Genomic DNA, 19,640 nt, shown 5'->3' with positions numbered 1-19,640 from the left:
CAGACGCTGTGTGAGCCGCCCCTCACCTGGAGAACAGGCGCTCTAGTTCGCACCTCCTAGCTTAGCTGCTTCAGTAAGTACGTGAAGCATTTCCGGGTAAGGCCATCGACCGTCATCATTTGACTTAGATCTGCGTGGAGGCGCCAGGTGGGAGCTTGAGAGAGCCAGAGCTATGTTTGACGCTCCTTCCAGGTAACTCTCTCCATTTCATACCCACACATATGCATATATACTGTAAATACATTATCTGAACAAGTGTGATGTTTACCACGCGCACTGCAGCGACACTGGCATTCTATTGATTATACTGAAAAAATATACCGAGCAGAACTGTTTACAAATAACACAATGCTACCAAAAGTTAGCATCCACGGCCACTGGGAGCGCCGCTATCGCCAAAATGAAGTGCCCAATTTCTAAATGATCCCATCTTTACTAGAAATACTCAGAGGTGAGAGATACGCAGGAGCAGCCATCTTGAGAGCCAATCGAGCAGCGAGAATTGTCAAAAGGGAGCCAATCGAACACACACTCTGTTTGCTTAAATCTGACTTTAGTTTTCAAAAGGTCGCATAACCAATACAAAAGGGTTGATTATGCGACCTTTTGAAAACTAAAGCCAGAAATGTTTGATTAACAAGTATTGAAATAGTAATGAAATCTACTTAAGCTATTGTCACGCATTTTGAATATTATACTCGGACACAGTGTGTATAAAGCTTTGCAATGCATTTTATACTGATTAAGTTGATAGATATATCGCTCTATTGTGCAAAATTGATGTAAACAAAACAGAAGCGGATCATGTTGAAAACAATCAAGTCACACTGCTACAGCATTTTGCTCCGCAGCAAGTGCTGGCAGTTTTTGTACACTGATGCCAAATCGTTGGCTTTAGTTTCCGCGTATCTCTTACTGTGAGTATTTCTAATCTTTACTATCAATCCGATTTAGCAAATAAGCCATTCAATATGTCCCGCATTCATGCAAAAAAAAAATCTGGTCACTTTAGTATATAGTCACTCTACTTTGATAGACATGAAGCGTTCAGTGATGTATGACTTGAACCAACGAAGCATATTATCGCTTACTAACAGTTGCTGAAGTAAGTCTGGTATCTGCAATTCGATTAATTTTATCAAAAGTTGTATATTCCTTGATATAATCGAAAAAGGCTTTGTTATTATTTCATTTTCGGGATTTCCGGAAAGAAACCATATGTACAAGTGAGGTAAAGAGGGAGGTTATTTCATGGGTTAAGGCCCAGACACAATGCATACGGATTTTACTACGTTGAGAAAATTTGATAGAAAACCCATGAAAAAACTGTCACAAATTTTGGGTAAAAAATTCAATTAAAAAAACCAATTTTGGCTACTTGCTACCGATAACTTAATTATTCTCTGTAATAACGCACTTTTAAGTTCCTAGTTGAAAAACTACACAAAATCAGAGTTTGTACACTTTAAGGGCATTTTGAGTAGTTTTAACCAAGTTTTAGGTGATAGGTGATTATAAAAATGGACGTCATCGATTAAAAGTTGAAAAAAAAGACAATTCATGGAGAAGATACACCTTTATATAATTTGTAAAAAGCATTGATAATGTGGCCCTTTCATTGCTTGTAAATGTACATTTAATTTTAATGGCTTGCATCAGTCTATATGAATTTTCACAATACAATATCATTTAAAAGATAGGTATACTTAATACGATCTATCGAATATCCTCCCATTACATAATACTATTTAACCAGAATCGTTAATCAGATAACCTGAAATTGAGAGAAATTCGTATAATAGATACAGATCATTATTTTTTTAATGTGGTTTAAACCAATTGATCATTCACCAATAAGAAACAGACCAAATCATCGTAATACACAGTAGTTTATCGATTATATCTACACTTTATTTAACCCTCAATTGATCAACCGGGTTGCAACCTTTTATCACAGACAAATGCTCCGATTTCGGTATGTTCCTTTTGAAATAATGTTAAAACGCTTCAGATCCTCATTATTTAGACGAAATTAAGAAAATTCAATCATTTACATCGAAACGTGTCAGATTTTTTTTAAAGTTTTTAATCGTCAAAGTTTAATGCCCCGACTTTTGATTTATTTTTTTATTTATTTATTCGTCGTCAATCAATCGTAGACCAATGTTACAACAAGTTTCTTTACTAACTAAACTAGAAAAAATTGTTTTTTCAAATCGATAACTTCACAATACATGCTATAGCAAGACATTCTATTCATAGGCCCATTTTAGGCATAGGTTATTCTTTGAGTATTTATATAAAATAAGTTTCTGAGTCTTAAAGCACGAGTGGGAGCATAAACATTCAAATATTCTAGTGTTTCTCTGGTGTATACTCTTTGTGTAACATTGTTTATAAAAGTAAGTATAGCAAACTCTCTTCGATTTTTAAGACTCTCTAAATTAATTAACAGGTAGTGGAACCGTCGACCTAGCTTCCGCTAGGCTTGAATGAGGCTGGATGAATTCAGTACGATATCTTGACATGGAGCCCAAACTATACTACAGTATTCAAGCAAAGGTCTTATGTATGCTATATACAATGTTTTAATTATGTAGAGATCATTAAAATTCAAACTAAATCTTTTGATAAATCCTGGCATACTGCTTGCCTTATACGTACACTCAAGTCTTTTTTTACACGGTTTGTTTTTTTCGATTACTCGAAAACGGTGCAGCTAAGGAACTATTTACAATCTACGTGAGGAATGTCGAGCTACTCCCAAATGTATTGAGAAATAAATGAATGGTCTCTAAGTTACCCCGTTCTTAATACTCAAAAAACTAAACCGTGTAAAAAAAGTACTTGAGTGTAATGTTATAGTAGTGATCAGAAAAGGTTAGTTTTCTTTTGAGTCAAGTATAATCCCTAAGTCTCTAACCTGATGCTGTCAATCTTGCAACTGGTTTTTTGATTAGATTTATTAGTCCTTGTCTTAGAACTCGCTTTCTTGTAAACGAAGTGGAAATGCATTTTTTCACATTAAGTTCCAATAAGCTTTTCATGCACCAGGTATAAAAGTTGTCAACTTCGCTCTGGAAGACTTCGAGGTCAGATGCGTTACATATTTTCAGGAAAAGTTTCATGCCGTCTGCATATATTAAAACATTTACCAGGCTTAAAATGTGTTCGACATCGTTAACAAATAAAATAAACAGTAATGGCCCGAGATGGGAACCTTGCGGAACACCTGTTGTGGCTTGCAACCTTCAAATTTTACTCGTTGAGTTCTGTCCGTTGAATATGACTGAACCCACCTTTGACTAAAACCTATAACTTTGTTAATTTAAATAGTAACAGTGGAATATCAACGCTATCAAAGGCTTTACTAAAGTCAGTATATAACTTTTCAACATAACTACCATTGTCCATCGCATCTCTATTAATGCGTCACAAAGTTTAGCAAATTTGTAGACCTTTAATGAATCAATGTTGTTTGTTTGAAATAACATTTTTAACTCAAGAAAAAATATTTTGATTAATTATTGATTCGAATAATTTTGGAATACATGATAATACAGACACACCGCGATAATTTTTTATATCTGATTTCTAATCACATTTGACAATCGGAATCAGAAGTAAATTTTTCCAAAAAGACGGAAGAATAGAGGATTCTAGAGATGAGGTAAAAAGCCAGAACAAAGGTTTGGCTAATTCTTTCGATATTGATTTTAAAAATACAGGCGGGAGTCCGCATGGACTAATTCCCTTCGATGCATTCAAAGAGTTGAGTGAAAGCATGACTTCGTTAAGGGATATAGTCTACTGTGACATCTCTTAGTGGGTCAGGAAGGTATGAAAAATATTCATAATGACGACATAGTGTTTTGTGTAAACATCCTGAAAGAAATCAGTAAATAAGTTACTGATTTCTTTGGCAGTTGTTCCAGATTTGTAATTTAGTTGCAGTTTTGATGGAAAATGATTTGACTTTTGATTTCCTCTGGTCAAGTTGAAAAAAGTTTTTGGGTATGACTTAATGTTGTTTTCTACCTGGTTGTGATACTTTTCATGTGCATTTTTAATTTCAAAATTCAACTGATCACAAGTCGCTAGATAAATTGAAAGATTTTCATCATTCTAGTCACTCTAATAGGCTTTATGAGCTTTCTGTTTTCTATTGTTAAGATTAATAATTTTTCGGTTATACCATGACGGAGTTTTGAAAATGTTTGATTTTTTTTTTCTTTTCTTAGGTGCCTACCATCATAGTAGATGGTAGATGCATCAACAGCCTGTTCATTATTCAAGTTGCGAATCAAAGTTTGCCAATCGACAGAGCTTAATTTATTTTTAATAGATTATAGTTTAAAATCATAGTATAATTCAGATATATCGTTATCTAACAAAATGCTGTTATTGTGGGTAAATATTGAATATTCTAATGGCAGTATGAAAATCTTCATTTTTCCGTACAGGAGCGGGTGCCTCAGTCTCGCAGAAATCATCCGACATATTAGTAAATAATCTAAGTATCGGTTGTTGTGATGAGTCACAACTTCTGACATGGTTTATTTGATGGAGTCAAATCTCTGCACTTTTGTCAAAAAGAGCATGAAGCGTTTCATTGTCTCCTACAATGGGTATTTATCAAAAGAGAATCATTTTCGTCATCTAACGGGTGACAACTAAAATTTTGGAATTATTTCTCAAGCTGTCAAAAGAAGACAAAGATATTTGAAGAAGATCTTATTTACCAAAATTAAAGATACATTGTCCATTGTTTAAAAAAAATTAGTGTGCATTTGAAAACGGTCCATAATCGGCTGTTCGGCGAAGCTTCCGTTTGATGTCGGAACAGGAGCGTTGTACGGCCGTCATGTCAACTTTGCGAATGCATCTCTTGATTGAATCAACTACCAATCAACTGTTTGCAATTCGTGGCTCTCCAGTTTTTTTTGCACCCCAAGGAACTCAAAATCCCGAAGAAATCTTCGATTGTGCGCACTGAGATAGATTTGTCGGGTCGTGGTTTTTGGGTACAAATGGGATCGAACGGGATTTCAGAAACGATTGTTTTTTTGGGATAATACGATGATGCTCTATCCGGCCAAAACACGTATTGTTTATCTGCGTGATGTTTTTGTAGAAACGTGATCAAAATTTTTTTCAAACATTTGTCTGGTGCACATCTTAGATGATAGCAAACCAGAGGGCCAAATTTGGCATGAGGGGGTTTTTGGATGCAAGAATTTTTTCTATGGTGAATTAGGACCCCTCCCCCCTTTAGGAGGGGGGGCTGCTGTATTAATGAAATACAAAGCAATTAAGCAAAGCAATAATTAAGCAAATGGTATGTGGGGGTTTTAGAAGGCAGAAATTTTTTCTATTGTGAATTAGGACCCCTCCCCCTTATAAGAGTGGTGACTCCCATACAAATGACATACAAATTTCCTTATAACTAGAGCACTAATCAATCAAATGGAACCAAATTTGGCATGTGGAGGGTTTTGGAGGCAGGAATTTTTTTATAATGGTTTGACACCCCTCACCCCTGTGTTAGGATAAGGACTTTGATACAAATAAAACAGAAATTTTTGCGTAACTCAAAAACTAACCGAACTCGAGGAAATTATACTCTTCCATAAAACATTATCCAATAACAAGACCACCAAAAACTATCAATAGCAACACTAGATGAGTCAGGGCGAGACGGTCGCAGGCCGCGAGTGTTGCCGGCGATCCGACGTTCACTGCGGGGGGTGTCAGCCGCTCCGCAGAGATCACCTCTATCTAGATTTATTTATTTTCCTAGGTATACTGACCTCTATTACTTTCCTTCAGTTGGACCCGAACGAGCGACAGCGAGTAAGCAGAGGATCACCCCTGCGAAATGGTACTTTCCACGAAAAGATTTTCCGTGAAATGGTACATCCCGCGTAAGGTTTTTCGGAGTAATCATTACTAGAAACCGTGGGACGGCGGAGGTAATCTACGCCAGACTAAAAACGGGGACTAGGAGGATAAGGTTACAAATTAAGGTGTTGAAAACCAAATATATGGTAGGAAGAAGCTCCCGAGAAAGTAACGATTGCCTCCCACGGACTGTGTCTATTCACGGCGATGAACTGGAAGTGGTTGATGAGTTCGTATATTTGGGATCTCTGATCACCGCCGACAATAATACGAGTAAGGAGATCCAACGACGCATTCAAGCTGTAAATCGAGCCTACTTTTCCCTTCGCAAGACGTTTCGATCAAGGAGCATACGCCGCCGCACAAAGCTGACGATGTACAAAACGCTAATCAGACCGGTAGTCCTCTACGGACTTGAGACAGTGACTTTACTTACGGAAGACATACGTGCACTTGCCGTTTTTGACGAAAGGTTTTGCGGATTATTTTTGGCGGAGTACAGACGGAAAGCGGAGAGTGGCGGAGACGTATGAATCACTAGCTACAGGCACTGCTTGGAGAGATTCCCATCGTACACCTGGCGAAAGTTGGGATACTACTGTGGGCCGGCCACGTCGCAAGGATGCTGGTCGACTGTGTAGTGAAATCCGTTCTCTTCAAGAACCCCACCGACACCAGGAATAGAGGGGCTCAACGTGCTAGATGGCTCGACCAGGTTGAAGCCGACTTGCGTGTGTCGAGACGCGCAACGAATTGGCGACGAGTAGCCCAGGACCGAGTAAAATGGAGAGGAATTCTTGATACGGCAAGAGCCACCCCGGCTCTCGGCTGAATAAGTAAGTACAAGCTTCAACCTGTCTATAAATTTCATTTACCTTTATACGACTCTCTTCATTTTATTCAAATTTTGACAGTAAATTAAAATTTCTCCACTACAACTGGTTATGTGCTCATTGACTATTAGTGAGTCAAGCGTCGTTAATGCCGAAAACTTACATCTAATTCAATCTCTTAATTTATTAAGAGTCTGAAAAGAAAATGAAATTGCTAAAGGAGACTGCGCAACCCCCCTTATTAATGTAGCTGGGGGTTGCGCAGTCTCCTTTTGTCCAGCACCTCTATGGTTCAAAGGTACACGGGTACCAGCAAGCCACACGCCCTGGCGGGTGTTGTGGGTTCAAATCCGGTTATAATCTCTGATTATAGCTTGGTTCGACCCATGCACCTTCCAGCATAGGACAAAAGGTAGGAGTCACAACTACAACTTGTTAGGCCTAGATACCTATTAGGCTTCGTGCACAAATTACGTAACGCTTGGAGGGGAGGGAGGGGGGTCGAGTTTGCGTTACTTTTTGTTACATACGGGGGGAGGGGGAGTCAGAAGAACAGTTACGTAACAAAATTATGAATACCAAAAAATAGCTGCAAAACGAAGAAAGGACGTGTTGATGGCGTGAAATAGTGAATTGGTTTAGACTGATGGAGATTCAAATTTAAAATTCTAGTTTGTAGCTGATGAAGACGTTCCTACTACATTTCCGAATATTGTGTAACCAGGACAAAATTGGACTTCCGAAAAAACGGCACCATTTTTTTCCGTACCGTGCATTAAACCTAGTGTCGGAAGTAGTGCGCTGTGAAGCACGTCTTATTTGCTATACAGCGCACTACCTCCGACACTAAGTTTAATGTACGTACCGTACCGGCAGAAAAATCATTTGCCGTTTTTTTCGGAAGTTCAATTTTAGTGCTGGCGAAACAATATTATGGTTGAAAACCAATTGACCTCAACATGGATCGGTGCCTGATTGTTGTTTTTAATATGATTTTCTTCAATTCGTTAAAATAAAAAAATAGGTATACGATTTATGTAATTTTTTTAAATGTCAAGGGGGGAGGGGGTTTGGTCAACGTTACGTAATTTAATGGGAGGGTTATGCCAAGCGTTACTTATCGTTACATGGGGGAGGGAGGGGGTAAAAAATCCGGAATTTTTGCGTTACGTAATTTGTGTACCACGCCTTACCCCCCCCCCCTTCCTTTCCACTCTTTTCCCTCCTTTTCCAGAAAATTTTCATTACTTTCCCCTACCATCCCTCCATCAATTGTAAAAACATCGTTTCAAAAAAAAAAAAAAAATAATATGAATTCCTGATCGCATTTCAAGATCAAAGACTAAAAACACGAGTTTGGTCAATTGTTGAAGTTGCTGTTATGGATGTTGTTATTGGCATTTATATTGCGCCGGTTGCGCCTATAAGCTACGTTATCGTGATGATCCCAATTTTCTTTCCACCTTTTCCACATTGTATTCCGTCCATTAAACCACCACCATCCCGAATTTGTTGATGGTCCCGATTCTAAGTTTGATCCTTCAACCGATTTTGAAGCAAATAAATTTAAATCCAGATCGACAAGCTCGTCAACCAAATTAGGAGAACCCAAGGGACTGGCAACCCTATCCCTACTCAATGTGTTTGACAGTAGCCAACATCTACTGCCGGCGTGGGTATTATTTGCAAAAATCTGGCTAAGATTTGAAAATAATACCCATCTGCCAGCATACCGGCTGTGCAGAGTGAAACGAACAGCAAATGTCGCTTTCAGTGACCCTGTTACGCTTTTTTAAATGTAAACATCATATCGTCGGACAGTGACGATATATGGTTCTTCATTATGGTAGCAGTGGCAGTTGTAGAGTAACCTTTGTTTGTTAAGCTTAGCACATTTTTTATGCCGTCGAGCTGAGTCTCTAACCCAGTGGTGCCCAGGCATAGGCATGGTGCGGGCCAAACAAGATCGCCCCATAAATGTCGCGGGCCGCAAATTCCTCTCTCATTCCTGCGCATAACAAAATGCAAAATATGCGGCAATAAAAACCATTTTCTGGGAATTACCACAAGATTTAAACCGGAAAGCATTCGAAACTACAAAATGCACGAGGCATTATGGCTGATTTGAGTGACCCCTGTGTTATCAAAAAAGTTACTCGTAAGTCCGCCATTTCTCAAATCAGTCCGCGGGCCGTATAAAACATCTTGAAGGGCCGCATGCGGCCCGCGGGCCACAGTTTGGCCATCACTGTGTGATTTATCTTGTGATCACAAAACGTTTTGGTCACTGGGCCAGCTTGAATTACGCCCTGTGAAACATTGTCATTTTTTTGTTAATATTGTTAGTAAATGTCTGAAGGCAGAATAAATGGCAGTCCTCCATGCTTGCATGTTTGAGGGACGTTTATTCTGTATTCTGTATTTGGTTCAAGTTAGGTTTAGTTCAGGTTAGGTTTAGGTAGAAAATTGAACAAAAATATCAAAAAAATCTACATGCAACATTTACCATAAAAGTACCATTAAATTAGTTTTGCTCGGGACACCAACTTAATATTGTTAGCCCGCCGTAAGAACTGTCATCGAGTTGCTGAGTCATCGAGAGGAGCGATCACGAACACCAATGACCGCAAGAGGGTATAAAAAGCGTGTTGCGGATTTACGAAATGAAGCGTAAAGACAACCCGTGTGTCGAATGTCACGTCACTCCGCGTATCGAGAAATTACCTTAGTGTCCTCCGGATTGCCAGTGATTAGCTACTGATTACAAAAATGCGCAGGTATACGAGACATTTAGTTTAATGATATGAACACCGATTGCCACAACTTAACTCTATGTTTCTTAAGAACTACACCTGCCTGTTCTTCTTACTTCAGGCATCACCTGGATCGCGTTTGGGGCCCCATGATGACTGCTACGACATTTAAGGTGAACGAGCTCTGCTCCGTCACCGCCGATCTATTACTGACTTCGTCCGCCTAACTAAACTTCACAGAATCAGTGCACCGCGATGCTTTACTGCTCTGCTTGATCAGGGCTTGATCTTTGCCAGGGATGTGGCTATCTATTTAAGTCACCGTATAGCCAGTGTTGGCCTAGCCGACTGAGTACACTGAAGAAGTGTCGTTGAAAGGCCGATTAGTGACCCACAAAAAAGCCCTGCAACGAATGCAGCGGTATTGACCAGAATCAAATTGAACGGTGTTATGGTTTACCTTCTTTACGGGTTTTTGTTTCACCTGGTGGCTCTCAACGGAGGTATCGACGATTTCCGTTAGGTGAGACGATAAGCCTTCCCAATGTTCGCCCGTGGTTTTGCCAGTGGGTCCTTAATATGAGCGATGATTGTCGTCTGCTGGCTGCCTGTGATCTTGCACGTGGGTCCTTGCTATCACCTGTCCTTGATGGAACGATGGTTATCGACTGCTGACTGGTGAATTTAGTGAACCATATAATTGCAGTTCAGACTTCAATAATGATTGAAGGTAATAGCTACCTGTGCGTTTGTGTCCGGAATCAAGTATAACTCGAATCTCGTCGTATTTTGCGGAAAAAACGTATACACCGCACTTGACTACCCCAGATCGGCGCGACCGACCTGCACAGAGCGTTCTTTTCTTGATCACTGGGCGTTGTATTCGATAAACCACGTTATCTGGCACATTAGACTTAGTGGCAACTCACCTGCTTAGAGGTTCACCGGAAACTGAGGCTTTATCTGTAAGAGTGTGTTCGGGTGCTTAGCACGAAAAGAGCCTTCTAACGCAATTGTTGCAACGCAACGCAAGTTCCAATTGAGAGGTGGTCTAATTTTTGACGCACATACTTTACTGCAGATATTGGGCTGCGTAATGATAATTTGTGCACAATGGGCAATTGTGCGGCATTTTGTTGATTCAATTTCGAAATGTAACAAGCGGCAGGATGGCGCAAACGAGGTCTTTTTGCTTGATAAAATCGGTCCGTGGAAGTGAAGCTTAGCGGCAGCGTCGTTCCGTCATTTTGAACCGCGTTTCAGTAATTGAACAGTTTAGTGGGATTTGTAGATCCGTAGCACGATCCGCCAGAAGAACTACACGAACGTTAATTCCTGGCCGGATCAGCCGATTGGGATAAGTGTAGTATTCACGTTAGAAAGCCCAGTCCCAAGAAGAATAAAACTGCAGTTATCCCGCGAGTGCGACATTAGGACGGTGGCCGCCATTTTGGACGCTGGGTGAGACTAAACCGGGGACTGGGGCTTTAGGAATTGCCCCGACCGCGAAAAACGTTATAAACCCCAATCGACAGTGCGAAGTCGCTCGCGAAGAAGGTGTATAATGTGCACGTTACCACTCCCGGACCCGAAACACTAGGCCACCCGTTACACGGCCGAGTTGCCGCCCTCGATACGGCTTGCAAGCGCCGTCAGTGCCCGTGCCAGTGCCCGTCGTTAAACCCGTTCCCGTCGTTCCTGCCGTCGTGATTGCCAGTTCCCGTTCCAGTCGTCAGTTCCGGTCCCGTTCCTGGTTCCTGCCTGCAAGTCGACCACCGTTCGTCCCGACCGCAACGATACCGAACAGTGATATATGAAATAAAAAAAAAAGTGCTACAAGTAAGCGTCTTTGATGCATGCAAAGTTACCCCCCCCCCCCTCTCCTATCAAAAGAAATAAAAAAAAGTGTATGATCTGCCTAACCAAGCTGTTTTGTGTCATCAAAAATAGTTATGAAAGTCCATTAGGTTCATTTGTTCTCTACGTAATATTTAAAAGTTCGCTTCGCACACGCCCAGTGACCAGACGTACAAAAGGGTTGAAAGTTTGCCAAGAAAAATCTCCCGGAGACCCCGTGAAACGACACCACCACCCAGTCTGTAAGCAACAACTGCTCTAACCAGTCAAGTGCTTCGTGAAAAACGCTTTCATTCTGAAGTTTTAAAGTTGAACGATGATTCAGTTCTGTTTGATTTCATTGTTCATTGTTTGATTTGTTCCGAAAGTAACAAACGAACCGATACTGAAGCCAGATTGGCAACTACTACAGGCGGAGAGCATGTAATCCTTGACAATCTGTTCATGTTCTCTTTTGATTCCAATAAATGCAGCATAAAAGTTTTTGGAGCATCCTTCGCATTTCCATTAAAAACGCCGGCACAACATATTAGACAACTCATGTTGACTAGTACCGCACAAAAAATCTATACCTATAAAAAAGGATTTCTGTCTGTCTGTCTGTTTCTATGTTCCTTTTAGAATCGAAAACTACTGAACCGAACGGCGTGAAAATTTGCATGTAGGGGTTTTTGGGGCTACAGAAGGTTCTCTCGATGGCAAAAGTCCCCTCCCCCCACTAAGAGGGGGGGCTCCCATACAAATCTATGCCTAAAAAAATGGATTTCTGTCTGTTTTATGTTCCTTATAGAATCGAAAACTACTGAACCGATCGGCGTGAAAATTTGCATATAGGGGTTTTTGGGGCCAGGGAAGGTTCTTATGATGGTTAGAGACCCCTCCTCCCACTAATAGGGGGGTCCCATACAAATGAAACAGAAATTTCTGCATAACTCGAGAATTAATCAAGCAAATGGAACAAAATTTTACATGTGGGTGTTTTGGAGACAAAAATTTTTTCTATGGTGAATTGCGACCCCTCCCCACTTTAGGAGGGGGGGCTCCTATACAAATGAAATACATATTTCCTCATAACTCGAAAACTAATTAATCAAATGGAACCATATTTGACATGTGAGTGTTTTTGGAGGCATGATTTTTTTCTATGATGAATTGAGACCCCTTATCTTTTTAGGAGGGGGGCTCCCATACAAATGAAATACGAATTTCCTCATAACTCGAGAACTAATCAAGCAAATGGAACCAAATTTAGCATGTGGGTGTTTTTGCAGGCAATTTTTTTTTTCTATGGTGAATTGAGACCCCTCTCTTCTTTAGGAGGGGAATAATGATCCCTCTCCCTTTTAAGACGGGGGGCTTCCATACACATGAAATACAAATTTCCTCATAACTCGAAACGTAATCAAGGAAATGGAACCAAATTTGGCTTTGGGGCAGGATTTTTTTTAATGATGGTTGAAGACCCCTCATCCCTGTGGTAGGGGGATAAGGACTCTCATACAAATAAAACAGAAATCTTTGTGTAACTCAAAAACTAATCGAACTCCAGAAATTTTAAACTTTTTCATAAAACATTAATCAATAACAAGACCACCAAAAACTATCAATATTAACATTAGATAATTAGATAATTGTCGTCGGAAGCGCCGGCCACTGCGGGGGGCAACCCCCCCTTCTGAAACTCAGACTTTCAGAAATTATAGAAAAATTGAGATCTTTTTAAGTATCACATCATGAAAACAGCAAAATTCAATATATTTGAAATTATGCGAAAGTTTGGGTTTCAATCCAATATTTTTCATGTAAAACATAAAGCTCATTTGGGTTATGTTTTTTTAAAGCTCATTATCATACCTTTCATTTGCTATCAAAATTATTAAAATCGGTCGAGTGATTCAATAGTTGTTTTTTCAAATAGGTTTAATGGCAAGGATGATTATTCGTGGCACCACCCTAACCTAAGTCATGAAGGGGGAACCCTAAGCGCCAAACAAAAAGTATAGGTCTTCAATTTTCAGAAAACGAACAAGCATGCAAAATTTGAACAAAATCGCAGCAAGTTGGTACACCTGTACCCGGTTGATCAGATTGCGTTGATTTTTGAGTTGATCAATTGAGGGTTAATCTACTCCCGATTTTAGGTATCCCAGGTACTATTTTATCAGCAGTTTTTTTTTTTTGTTAAGCCAAGATTCATAAACACAAGCAATATCAACTTTTGAGACAGAATGGATTCGACGTAATTCATCTAGCTTACATAGCTTACGAGCACAGATACTCTGACTGTTAATGCAACATAACGACAACTTAGAGTAGCACGGGGCAAGATGCCTACCTTAAGCTTATTATAAACTATATACATAGAAATCTATACCAAAAATCTCAAAACCCTCGATAATTTCTCTTTTAGGGTATTTTCTATAACCGGTATGTATATTTGATACTGAAAGTTATAACGCATATTCACGAGCAAAAATGCACCGATTTTTGTGCATTTACCAATCTGCGGGGCAAGATGACCACCCTTGTGGAGCAAGGTTAGATAACCATGCTTTCTAAAATCTATTAAATCATCGTTGTTTTTCACGTATGATCTAAATAATCAATATCAGAAATTAAAGCTGTCCATTAACTATATAATAGTGTATAAATTCTTTGAAAAATTTGGGCTCTTTTATTTAACTACAAAAAGTTGTTCATTGAAAGTTCGAATTCCTCTGTGCTGCCCATAAATGAAAAATTGGCTAATATGCCATTTTTTCCAATGTTGAGATCATAATATCACATGATAGTATACATCCCAAACAACATCCCCACGAAAGCCGAATGTACAAAATTACATTTCAGGAGGCACACGACGTGAAACAATTTGGCTAATATCCAAAATAAATGATGAGTTAGCTAATATCCGTGATGATTTCAAACTGCATGCGCAGCAACCGATCTGTTCTTATTTCGCATTTTTCCATCACACATTCAAGCGGATCATGTGGTGTGATGGTTTCAGGCGTAAGGCTAGCAATCGCTAAGTTTTTGGATCGAATCTCGTTATTTTTTTTCATTGCCACGACAGCCTGGACGGCAGGATTCGCAGCTCCCATCAACGACGGCGTGATGAGGCTGTTTCTACCTTTTAGTTTCAAGCGCTTGAACCTCATGCTTTGCTGGCAACTTCTTCGAGTGCACGGATTAGATGTTTCATCATCCATTTTGTTGCCGTACTTCCATTATGCTTCCGTACTGTTTTAAATAGTTTAAAACCATGTTGAAGACTCGCCAGCATAACATAATTGACAACGTATGCACGTTGGCCAAATTTTTCCCTGGATTGTCAACTCTTCTTGGGTAAATAAATGAAAAAATGGCTACTGCGTTAAAACCCCGGAAGACTTTTGGCCACAGGTATCGCTGTTTCAATTCAACGGCGTTACTCCGGCATGTATGACGGGTAATATGCATATTAAACAGGTTGCCATTACCGCGTGAAACCTCTTTGACAGACAAAAGTAATAAAATTGTATTAATATGCAATTAAATGCATTCTCAATTTCATGGTCGTGGCATATTGTTGTCAAGCGTAGCTACCAATATATTCCTCCATTTCCTTTCCGCTCTTCCCCTCCTTCACCAAAAAATTTTCATTTCTTTCCCCTACCGTCCCTTCAATTGTAGAACCATCGTTTTAAAAAATATTAATATATATGTATGACCGCATTTCAAGGTTAAGACTAAAAACTTGAGATACGTTAAACAATGCATTTTTATTGAAAATAAATAAGTATGCATGTTAATTTGGTTACAAACATTTTATGCTAAAACAGTTGCTGATTTAAAGTTAGGGATATATGTACAATTATTGCAGGGACGATCTTGTTCTGTAAAGAGGTGCTCATTTTGCCCCGCAAGGAAGTGTATGTTTGAATAGCAATTTGTGGTAATTACATTATCTGTATAATTGCTGCAATATCAACATCTGATTCACGAGTAAAATCAATGCGATTATAACTCATTTGTTGTATAGAAAACTCTCAAAACAATTATTAAAACATTATTTCTTGATTACGTAATCTCATAGCAAATGCAGTAATTTTTATTATTAATATGTATAAGATACCTGTCTTTTTTATCCAATTTTCATGTTTTGCGTAAGCCACCGGAAATAAAATTTAATTTATTAAGAGTCTGAAAAGAAAATGAAATTGCTAAAATAAGATTTCTTGAGAAGCCTAATTGCTGCAAATTATTGCAAAAAACTTGATACCATTTAAAATAAATAATAATAAATGAAACTCACGTTATTGGTCTTGTTGAGAGTGTTCTTTGTTATCTTGTAATGTGTTTAAACAGCTAATAACTGAGCGATTTACATCCGGTTGAGAAAGAGTGCAATTGCGAGACCAAGCGGCAGTGAACTCGGTTGGGTTCGGTTTCTTGTTTTTTGATTGGTTATGCTGTTTGAGTGACTTCGATGAATGGGATTTCTGAACACATAAAATATCACTAGAAGATCGATCGATATCGATAGCAGATGGAAAAAATACATTTGTACTGAAATTGCTATCTTTGAGAACACTGCTCTGAAATGAAGATGTTGTTGGTAAACCGCAACTATCGAAATTTAACATATCAATCCAATTTTTGGATGTGCTAGGAATATTTGACAAATTATGTGGATGCAGAATCACAGAAGATGAAGGATCCATCTGGCATGCCAGCGAGCTACTTTGATTACTAGCGTGTTCTGCAACATTGCAATGATTCGTATCCCATTCGCCCTCTCGTGTCTGATTTTTTGACGGCGATATAACTGAATGAGTTTTTCGGTCTTGGTTCGACGATACTTCCGATGAATATGAATTATCTTTAGGATTCCGATTAACCATACTTGCTTTACCTATATACATGCAGGACGAGGATGCTATTCCAAAACCTATTTTCTCATTGAATGAGTTCTTTCACGGTCAAATACAAAAACAAATAAATAAAACAAAAATAAACGAATAAGTAGAATTGAAATATAAAAAAGTATCTGCAATTATCTGAACCCTTCAAAACATTGTGAATTTGGAAATATTTCAACTATATAGATGAAATATTCTACTTAAACAGAGTGGGTTTTGTCAAAAACATTCCATCAAGAACATTCTTCTCTTCCTCGCGCCCAAACAAATGATAAGCAACAGCGCACTCCTCCCGACAAAAGTTTTAGCAAAACATAACACATTTTTCAACTGATTTTTTCTGGGATTCCTTTGGAGATCTCCTGATGGAAATATTTATTTTTACAGACAAAATATAGTACATTCACCTAATAGTTCTCTGGTTTGCGCGAAGTTGCACGGAGCTGAAAAAAAATTTGAATCCTAGTGCGTTTTTTTTCATAAATTTTATTGCTTATTGCAAGGAAAATTGTACCCTCCAAAGTGCGAAATCGCTCATAAAAGTGCGATCTTGCATTAAATCGTATTGGTATCTTCGGCGCACTTTTTCGTTACATTCCAAGCAATAAGTGCACCTAAGAGACCGAAACGATTTAAGCCAAAATAGCACTTTTATGAGCGATTGCGCACTTATTGATTAGACAATCTTCTTTGCAATCAACAATATAATAACTCAATAAATATGCATCCTAGCAACAAACAGTCTTCAGAGAACACTCGAAAGCAATAAAAAGTACAAGGGTCCATGCCTAGTGACAAGGGCGCAGGCTCGACGTAGGACTACGAATGTAGAGCAATTCGTCTCCCAATGATAAAAGCGACGATTTTTGTATGAATTTTATGTATAGATACCCAAGTTGCGCATTAAAGGATTGTGTTCTGACATGTGAAAAATTCGTAATTTCAACTCTTCAGATAACTTAAATTGTGGACCTGGAAAGGTCCGTTTGTTAGTCTTGTATTCTCAAATTTCTGACTCGTAATATCCATTGTAAACTCTCGTCCTTTAGATGGGTTATTGGTGTGAGGATTCACACTATTGGGAATATTGTTTACCGGACAAACGCTACTGGTAGGATCTGTAATAAGGATAGACTTTTATGTTTATGATCGTTTAGATAAATTTGTTCAATACGTTTTAGTACGGTAGACAGAAGTCACAGAAAATAGATTACTTTCGAAGTTTATTATATTGAATTTATCCATGACGTGTAACACAACTTGTAGCAATTCTATTTGGACACGGGTTCACCGCCACAAATTTACCTTTCAAAGATCTAATCACAAGAAAGTTCTTCGTGATTTAACAAAACAGCTACATTTAGAAATTTCATTACGATTCGTAAAGAAAATTTGTATCTCTTCATAAATGAATTAGTTCGTCCTAAAAAGGACAGTTTGGAACCTTTAGAATGAAGCCACGGATGTGACTCGAAAGCTGCCTGTCTGTCACCTACCAAAGCCGCTGCACGCTATGTCCGAAGGCACTTATTGTTTAACTTACATGCACCTCAGATTTCTCTTCACAGGATGCTAGTATTAATCAAAACAATTAATTTAGAGAAGGTCTTAAAATATTATATCTTGAGTGTTTTGAAAAATTCAATTTTCAAGGTTATTTAGGGGTCATCCCCCCTCTAGTGATCATATCCGTTGTATTGGGTCACCTCCGATTTCAACCGAATTTGGTATAATTGCTCATTCCGACCCCACATTCATTTTCCCAAAGTTTTGTACGGATTGTACACCCTCATATAGATAGAATAGAAATCAAAGACGTAGTCCTACGTCAACAATCGTGTGCAAAGTTATTGAGCATAATTGATTTTTATGTGCACTTTTTCAACACATCATTATATTTCGCAAGCCGTAAGAGATAGATAGTTACTACATACTACATACAGTTACTACAAAGTTGCTTATTTTAGTATGTTCTGCTGCTTTTTGGGGAAAAAATTTTTGTTGAAATTATTTAAAAAAAAACAAAAGTTCGTATCATCCTAATAGTTAAATTCATGGTTACTCTAATAGTGCAGAAAAATGCGCTTTATTTCATTATAAAACTCCGGTGTCCGAAGACACCACCCTTGAAAAATTACGCATTTTTCACCCAATTTTTTTTTGTTAGATTATAGTAACTTTAACGGCTTATGTCATTCGTGACTTCTGCGGGGTTGGGATTTGATTTGGGTCCTCGGCGTGTTTTTACCCAATTGCTAATGTCCGCACCTTTTCGATTCCGGACCACCGTGTATTGGTGGGAAAAGATGTGTGCGAGCGTGGCAATGCATTGCCTACATGTTTGTGCACATCCACCTTCTAATTTACACACTAGTATGTGGTAGTTCAGCTTTAACTTGACAGATAGATTGCTGGTACTGTCTCTCCACTTTTGGCAGAGGTGCCAGGCCAAAGTAAATTGATATATACCAGGTATATGACAATGCGAGCTGTCATATACACTTTGCACTAACACATCTACACTAGTTCTGAGATTTCGAGCATTTTGTATGGAAAATTAGTTAATTTTTTTAAAAAATCGTTGGATACGCAAGATTTGTCTTTTTTTTTTCTTACAGCTTTTATGTTTATGCTTAGAACATTATTTCTAGTATGTATTTTCATGAATACAATGAAGTGCAACATTCCAAATTGCAAGCGGAAATTTTTTCGTCAAAGCGGTATCAAGATGTCTCAAAGAAATGTCGTTATATCGCTTTCCTACAAGTAGTAAAACAAAAAAGATTTTTTTTAAAATGCTCGGACATGATTGTTCAATAAGCAGCATGAGCAACATTGTTATCCGCCCGCGATATTTTTCGTCTGATTTCTGGTAAGCTTTTAAAGTGTTAATTATCTTCTAAGACCGTTTTGTAGCAATCTAAGATTACTTTTTATGGTTTTCTACGTAGTGTTGAGACGGGTAAATTTATGATAAAAAGGTATCATCTTGGAACAGTGACTTCAACTTAAGGATTTTCAAGCAGTAGCACAAGCATCTATTCGAATAAAACTATTTTTTAAAAGAAGACATTAAAGGCAGATATTCAAGAGCATCATGCAAGCAAAATGTTGGATGGAACGTGTTTTAATTCAAGCAACCGTATACCGCATTGATCGTGAAGTATTACATTAACATTAATTCATTTTTCAATTGCACATCGAAATAGTTAGTCACCCATGTTCTCAAATTTTTTACGCATAATAAAGAAGGCTACAAGTGCAAATGACTTTAAAATATATTCCTTACATTTCATTGTAAATGTTCAAATATTTCTCTGGAATAATATAACTGCATTCATTAATTACAATTAATTTAGTTTTAATTTTCATGCAAGTTCCACCATATTTCAGAA

General features: G+C 38.4%; 1 long non-coding RNA gene across 1 annotated transcript; it reads right to left on the bottom strand.

Annotated features, from left to right (window-relative positions):
* Nucleotides 1-1,580: 1,580 nt before the first annotated feature.
* On the bottom strand, nucleotides 1,581-16,296 carry LOC128744261 (uncharacterized). Its single transcript, XR_008412377.1, has 3 exons — nucleotides 15,639-16,296; nucleotides 15,459-15,526; nucleotides 1,581-1,774 (listed from the first exon to the last, which is right to left on the bottom strand). It is a non-coding gene; the product is annotated as an uncharacterized LOC128744261 (long non-coding RNA).
* Nucleotides 16,297-19,640: the final 3,344 nt, after the last annotated feature.

Source organism: Sabethes cyaneus, chromosome 3 (genome assembly GCF_943734655.1).
Source record: "Sabethes cyaneus chromosome 3, idSabCyanKW18_F2, whole genome shotgun sequence".
Taxonomy (NCBI): Eukaryota; Metazoa; Arthropoda; class Insecta; order Diptera; family Culicidae; genus Sabethes; species Sabethes cyaneus.
The sequence above is the reverse complement of the archived record's forward strand: the minus strand, read 5'-3'. Positions and strand labels throughout refer to the sequence as shown.